The sequence below is a fragment of the Miscanthus floridulus genome, chromosome 10, assembly GCF_019320115.1.
Source record: "Miscanthus floridulus cultivar M001 chromosome 10, ASM1932011v1, whole genome shotgun sequence".
NCBI lineage: Eukaryota > Viridiplantae > Streptophyta > Magnoliopsida > Poales > Poaceae > Miscanthus > Miscanthus floridulus.
This window is the reverse complement of record NC_089589.1, coordinates 23975603-23983227: the sequence shown is the minus strand read 5'-3', so window position 1 is coordinate 23983227 and position 7625 is coordinate 23975603. Positions and strand designations below refer to the sequence as shown.

General features: G+C 48.7%; 1 pseudogene; it reads right to left on the bottom strand.

Moving 5' to 3' along the window:
• Positions 1-1699: 1699 nt before the first annotated feature.
• LOC136488220 (uncharacterized) lies at positions 1700-7375 on the bottom strand (annotated as a pseudogene).
• Between the last annotated feature and the right edge of the window lie 250 nt (positions 7376-7625).

The window sequence follows — 7625 nt, the reverse complement described above, 5'->3', positions numbered from 1 at the left end:
GAATCTGGAGCCTGCGCAAGATGTTGCGCCTTTGAGTCTCTACAACGACGGTATTTACGTGAGCGGAGAGCTTTGGGAGTACTGGCGTTCGGCCTTTCCACGCAGCATTGCGCGCGACGTGTTTGAGTCAGTTAGGTTTGACATAGACGACGAGCGCGCTGGATTTACTCGCGCGCTTGCTTGGCGCGGACCTCCGCCACGATAGTTTGGGTTTTATTGTAAGTTTGTGTTCTGTAAGGATGCTACTTGACGTTTTATGGAATACAAAAACAGATTCGCTTTCTTGATTGTTTGTGCGGAGGCTCATGTCTATTGTGGCGGTTTACATATCTCGTCTAGGCCTGAGCTTGCACACCGTGGCCCTTTGCTTTGGCGAACTTGCGCGATACAGAGGTGGTGGCTAGGGCGTCCACCACATTTTCTCCCCTTCTCTGTGCGTTCTTGGTGGTCGTGGTAGAAGTGTTGGCGTCTCTCTGGCCTACGGAGACGTACTTGAAGTCCGCCTGGCGAGGTCTGCTGAATCGGTGTGTGATCCAATAGGAAGTTTGGCGCAGCTTGTGCAGGTGACGGAGACTTTTGGTATTTCTTTAGCTGGGTGTTTCAGCTGTCTGGTGGCACAGGCCTCCGGCGCAGCACACCCGTGGGACGTGTATCAATTACGGATGTGGCAGGTTAGATCTCCGGCGTCGGGGGGATGTTACGAGATTTCGTACGGTATCCCCCCTTTTCCGCAGACCTAAGCTGTTCATCACAGTGCCGTAGGTCGTTTCTCTTTTCCCACCATCTCCGCCGTGCCGTAGGTGCCTCCGATTTTATGAGTTTTCGTACAATATCTATAGGAGACTTAGGTATCTAAAGAGACCCCTGCCTCCATGGGTGTTGCTTTGTTTTTCGCTCGTTTCCCGCCTTCTTCCCCCCTTGCTCCCTCTTCTGACTGAGGTTTCGAGGGCATGGGGGGAGTCCGTTTTATAGTGGGGCGGTGGCCTTTGTTTGTTAAATTTTTGGTACGTTGTTTGTTGGAACGTATCTTAGCTTTAATGGTGTGGATCTTTTGAAATAAATTTTTGTAGCGCCATAATTGTGACGGTGTTTTGTTAGTTTTTTTTTTATGCCTGAGTTTGGTCAGGTCTTTGTCAAGGTCGGAGGCCTGTATGGCCATAGTTGTTTTTGCCTTGATGCCTGACTTTGGTCAGGTCTTTGTCAAGGTCGGAGGCCTGTATGGCCAAAGTGGTTTTTGCCTTGATGCCTGACTTTGGTCAGGTCTTTGTCAAGGTCGGAGGCCTGTATGGCCAAAGTGGTTTTTGCCTTGATGCCTGACTTTGGTCAGGTCTTTGTCAAGGTTGGAGGCCTGTATGGCCAAGGAGGTCGTTTCAAATTGCCAAAGCCTGTGGCTGGCGCTTTGAAAGGACCTATGGTTATTTTTGTTCACCGAATATTGCGGCGTCAGGGCTGTCCGCTTTCGGTTTTGAACTTTTCGGGCGTTCTCTTGGGGAATTACCTCTTTAAACTTGTAGAGGATTTTTACATTGAGCCTGCCTCATTAAAAACCTCACCTCCGATTGGAGTTCCCCTGTGAGGAAAAGAGTGCAGGCTCTTTTACATTTTTTGTGTTGAAGGAAAGAAGAAAATAAAACTGAAATGTAAATGAATGGAGGGGCCTCCGCTTATTTTTTTGCGGAGGTTGCCCTTTTTACATAGCCTAGATGTAGTATCTGCGGAGGCTGTCAATGTTCCATGTGTGGGTTGTCGTGACATCTTCGCTGTCGGTCAGGTGGAAAGAGCCTGGGCGGCCTGCTGCCGTTGCTGTGTATGGGCCTTCCCATTTTGGCTGTAGTTTGCCAACAAGTTGTGGGCTTGGTTTTCTTCTGAGTACAAGGTCTCCGTGTTTTATGTCTTTTCTTACCACCTGAGAGTCTCTCCATCTCTTGGTTTGGGACTGATATTTTGCAATGTTTTCAACTGCTTCCAGTCTTGTGGCTTCCACTGTTTCTTTTGCATATTCTTCATCTTGCAACATTAGCTGTCTAGTTGAGCGGAGGCTTTCGTGCTTGATTTCCTCTGGCATCATAGCCTCTTCTCCGTAGAGCAGTTTGAATGGTGTGAATCCTGTTGTTCTTGAGATGGTTGTGTTGTGTGACCAAACCACTCTGGGTAATTCATCTACCCATTTTCCCTTGCGGAGGCCTAGCAATGTTTTTGATATTGCTGAGAATATTATTCCGTTTGCTCTTTCCACAGCACCGTTGGACTCTGGGTGGTATACTGAGGCGAAGGCTAGTTTTGTCCCGACGCTTCTGCAGAATTCTTTGAAGTTTTCTAAATCGAATTGCTTTCCATTGTCTACTGTCAGAGTCCTTGGAACACCGAATCTGCAAATGATGTTTTGCCAGAAAAATTTCCTGATAGTTTCTGATGTTATCTTTGCCAGCGGCTTTGCCTCTATCCATCTTGTGAAGTATTCTACTAGCACTACTGTGAATCTGTTTCCTCCTTGGGATGGTGGTAGTGGGCCGACCAAGTCCATACCCCATCTTTGTAGCGGCCATGTTGGAGATATAAGCTGGGTCTCCGACGAAGGTTTTGACTGCCCGGGGGAGAATGTTTGGCATGCTTTGCATGTTCTAACTACCCGCTCTGCGTCTTGTATGTGTGTTGGCCAGTAAAAACCTTGCCTTATTGCCTTCGCTGACAATGCTCTGAAGCCAATGTGTGACCCGCAGATTCCTGAGTGTATTTCTTGAAGCAGCTCTGTGCCTTCGCTCTGCGATATACATTTGAGGAGAGGCTGAACTACTCCTTTCTTGTACAATACACCATCTATGATTGTGTAATTTCTTGCCCTGGCCTGTGTTCTTGCTGCTTTTGCTTCATCTTCTTTGGTGATCTTGCTCTCTAAGAATTCTATTATCGCCTTTCTCCAGTCTTCATTTTGCAGTTGTAGTATGGGCCTGTGTGCCTTAGGTGTCTCCGCAGTAGACGGAGACTTCAGGATCTGGTAGAAAGTGTTTGGCGGCAGTGCCAGGTTGTTTGCTGCAGCTTTTGCCAATTCATCTGCCTCCGCATTTTCTGATCTTGGGATGTGTTTCAGGGTGAAGCCCTCAAATCTCCGCTCCAAACTTCTGACAACGGATAGATATTTGATGAGTTCTGGCTCTCTTGCTGTGTATTCTTTCTCTACTTGGCCAGTAACCACTTGAGAATCTGTTTTGACTGTCAGTGTTTTTGCCCCTAAGGCCTTTGCTTTACTAAGTGCTAGGATCAGGCCTTCATATTCTGCTATATTGTTTGTTGATTTGAACTCTAGCCTTGCTGCGTATTTCAATTTGACGCCGGAGGGTGACGTTAGGACGGCGGAGGCTCCTGCTCCGGCCTGGCCCCAGGCTCCATCCATGAATGCTATCCAGCCTTGAGTGGTTGGTTGTTTCTTGGGCTCTGTCGGAGGTGTCCAATCTGCTACGAAGTCGGCTAGTGCTTGTGATTTGATTGCTGTTCTGGGGACGTACGAGATGCCAAACTGTGATAGCTCTGTAGCCCATTTGCCTATTCTGCCGGAGGCTTCTTTGTTTCTGAGCAAGTCTTGCAGTGGCAGCAATGTTGGAACTGAGATCTCGTGTGCTTGGAAATAATGCTTTAGTTTCCTTGATGCTACTAGCACCGCGTAGGCAACTTTTTCTACCTCAGTGTAGTTTAGCTTGGCTCCGGACAGTGCTTCTGAGATGAAATAAACTGGCTTTTGGGTCTTGCCTGATTCTTTTTCCAGCTCATGAGCTAAGACTGCGCTGATTGCATGGTCGGAGGCCGCCACATATAGCAATAGGTGGCTTTCCAGTTCTGGGACGGAGACTACCAGTGAGTTTGCCAGATACTCTTTCAGATTGTGAAATGCCTGCGACTGCTTGGACCCCCACTCGAAATTGTCTCCGCCCCTGAGGGCTTGAAAAAAGGGTAGGCTGCGCTCTGCTGATTTTGAGATGAATCTATTGAGCGCTTCTTTCTTGTTTTTTGGTTCTGCCATTGTCATTATTGCTCTGGTTTTGTCTGGGTTTGCTTTAATGCCTTCACTGCTTATGATGTATCCGAGCATCTTCCCTTTTGTGACTCCGAATATACACTTTTCTAGGTTGAGACAGAGGCCAGCTGTCCTGAGGTTGGCGAAGGTCTCCTATAAGTCGGAGAGATGATCATCCTTGTTCTTGCTCACGACTATTATGTCGTCGACGTAGGCTATGATGTTTCTATCTAATTGTGAGCCCAAGACTTCCTTTGTCATTCTAGCAAAGGTTGCTCCGGCATTCTTGAGGCCCTCCGGCATTCTGGTATAGCAGTATGTCCCGAATGGAGTGGTGAAACTTGTCTTGTCTTCGTCTTCTTTCTTCATCCAGATTTGATGATACCCAGAGAAGCAGTCGAGGAGAGAAAACCTCTGGCACCTAGCTACCTTGTCAACGGAGGCATCTATTCTTGGCAATGGGAAAGTGTCTTTCTTGCAAGCTTTATTCAGATCTGTGAAATCTATGCACATTCTCATTTTGCCGTTTTTCTTTGGTACCAGTACTACGTTTGCAAGCCACTCTGAATACTTGACTTCTCTGATGACCTTTGCATCTAGCAATCTTTGCACCTCTGCCTTTGCTGCTAGGATTCTGTCCTCCGACATTTTCCTCTGTTTCTGCTTTCTTGGCCTCATGTTTTCATTGATATCAAGTTCATGCTGTATGATGTCCCTACTGACTCCCTGGAGGTCGGAGGCTGACCAGGCGAAGATGTCTTTGTTTTTTACTAGAGTTTCCATGAGCTCTTCTTCCTCTGCTTTGCTCAGTTCTGAGCTGATCGTTACTTTTCTATCTGGTAACTCTTTTTCTAAAGGGGTCATCTTTGTTTCTTCTTGACCTGCCAAATCTGTTTTTCCTCTGGGCATGTCTGGAGGCTCTAGTTCTTTGTCTGCCGACTCGACTGTGTTGATGTTTCTTTGCGCTCTGTAAATTGCTTTTTCTATGTTTCTTGCTTCTTTCTGGCTGCCTTGGACTGTGATGATGCCATGGAGAGCTGGTATTTTCATGCATAGGTAGGCCATATGCAGGGCTGCGTTGAATTTGGTTGTGAATCCTCTGCCCAAAATGGCATTGTATGGGTAGTACAGGTCGACGACGTCGAATGTTATGTACTCGGTTCTGGCATTTGCTTGAGTTCCAAACGACACTGGGAGTGATATCTTTCCTAGTGCTTGTATCTGCTTGCCTCCGAATCCTATCAAAGGGGATTCGGAGGGCTGAAGTTGGTTTCTGCTGAGCTTCATTTGGTCGAAGGTATTTGCAAAGATGATGTCTGCTGAACTGCCCATGTCGATCAACACTCTGCTTATCTCCCATGCTGCTATATTGGTCTTGACTACCATTGCGTCTGTGTGAGGGTAGCTTTCCAGCTGGAGATCCTCTTCTGTGAAGGTTATTGGGATTCTGGACCAATCTGTGTATTTTGCTGGGCCTTGAACTGCTACATTGTTTACCAGGCGGAGGTGATCCTTTTTCTGCTTTTTTGTTTGGAACTCCATTGATGATCCTCCAGCTATTGGTAGTATCATGCCTATTGTTGGTAGTGCTCCATGAGGGTTAACTTGGTTTTCTGGGTTTGGCTCATTTTTTGGTGTTGGGGGTTGGTTGTGAGGTGGTGGCGGAGGCAATTGCTGCAAATGTTGCTGTTGCAGCGGAGGCTCGAACCTGCCTTGGTTTTGAGAAGGTGGATTTGTTTCGAAGTAGGTTATTTGGGGGGGTCTTGGGTTTATGTAGGTTAGATTTGCCTCCGACCTATAGTTGCCTATCGGAGGCTGCTGCGAAGGCGCTGGCCGCCATGCTGGAAGGAAGTTTGGGTAATATGCAGAGGCTAGTGTGGAAGGATGTACTTGATTTGCGTTTAGCGCTGGATATATTGGGCAGTACTGCTGGTGGCCAGTTGTATATGTGGTGTTGACCTCTCTAGCGTTTTGCGGTGTTGGAGGCTGGGCAGTCTGCTTGTTCTTCATCCTTTCCTGCGTCTCTTTTGTCTCCGGACAATCTTTGGTGCTGTGCCCTGCTGTTTCACCGTGAAAAACGCAATATGGCCTGCGTTGTTTCTGCTTGTGGTTTTTGTTCCAGTTTTTGCCTTGGTAACCTTGCTGGCCTTGGTTCCTGGTCTGGGTCTCCGGCCCTGCTGGCGCTGCTAATTGCCCTTGTTCGATGTGAGGTTGACCCTCGATGCTGAGCACTTGGCCCTGGCTGGTTTTCTGACTTGATGCGTTCGGGTTTGTATAGCTCTTCTGGGAGTTTTTACTGCTGTTTTGCTGTCTGTTTTGACCCTGCTCCTCCAGCCTTTTCCGGAGGCCATTGTCTGATCTGCAGTATTTCTCGAACTCGTCATACAACTGCTGTATGGAAGTTGGTTTCTTTCTTGCTAGGTGTGCTGCGAACGACCTGATTCGGAGGCCTTTGATCGCTGCTTCAATGGCGATCTCGTCTGGGACGTCTGGTGCCTTCGCCTTTAGTTGCACGAATCTTCGGAAGTAGTCGTGTAGCGTCTCTCCCTGCATTTGCTTGCACTGGAATAGATCTGTGGATGTCAGTGACTGTGCTGTTAGTCCCTTGAAATTTGCCAATATCTTGTCCTAGAGGTTTTCCCAAGAATAGACTGTGCTTGGCTTGAGCATAGAATACCAAGCCAACGCGTCGCCTTCGGCCGCGATGACAAATGATTTTGCCAACACGGCGTCGTCTCCGCCGGCGGAGGCTACTGCTGCCTCGTAACTCATAATGAACTGATGGGGGTCTGACTTTCCGTTGAACTTGGGTAATGTGATTGGCTTGTATCCCGTTGGCCATGGCGACTGTTGTATGCCTTCGGAGAGTGGGGACTTGGGATCGATAGGCCTCCGCATCACTTGAGATGGTATCGTGGTCGGGCTGATTACTGGCGGAGGCCCTTGTTGTATGGCTGCTGTCGTTGTCGCTGCGGAGACTGGGATTGCGGCTAGTACTGCATGCTGCATACTCAGCATCTCAGCATGTAGGACTGCCAACTGCTGCCTGATCTCTGCCGCTTGTGCTGATGCTTGAGTGACTTGCTGGTTAGCTACGAATGCTGCTGCCATTCTGTCCCTCTCTTGTTGCGCTCTCTGCAGTTGTGCTTGCAGCTGCTGCAGCTCTTGCTCAAGTGCTGTGCCTGGATTTGGTTGGGCTCCCGGATCTTGAATCTGTGGATCTTGGATTTCCGGTGCTTGATCCTGTGTTCTGGCGGGATCCTCCGCTGGTGAGGTTGCGTAGGCGCTACGAGTGGTGCGCCTAGGCCTTCCTCTGTGACCCGCGGTCGTTGCTGCTCTGGTTGTGGTCTTTCTTTTCCCTGCCATCGTCGGTTTGCCTTGGCCTAACCACGGTGGGCGCCAATGTTGTGACTAGCTGTCTTAGACAAGGTGGGGGTAGAGGCCTTCACCCCTCAAGCATGCAGAGGGGGCGGAGGCCTCCGGCCGCTGAGCCTCGCCCTCGGGCGGAGGCTCGAGAAACGGACACAACAGACGGACGTGTAGGGAGAACGACACTCAAAACTAGGGTTTCATTAATTCATCTACCAACCAACCCTTACTGTTACAAGTGTCCGCT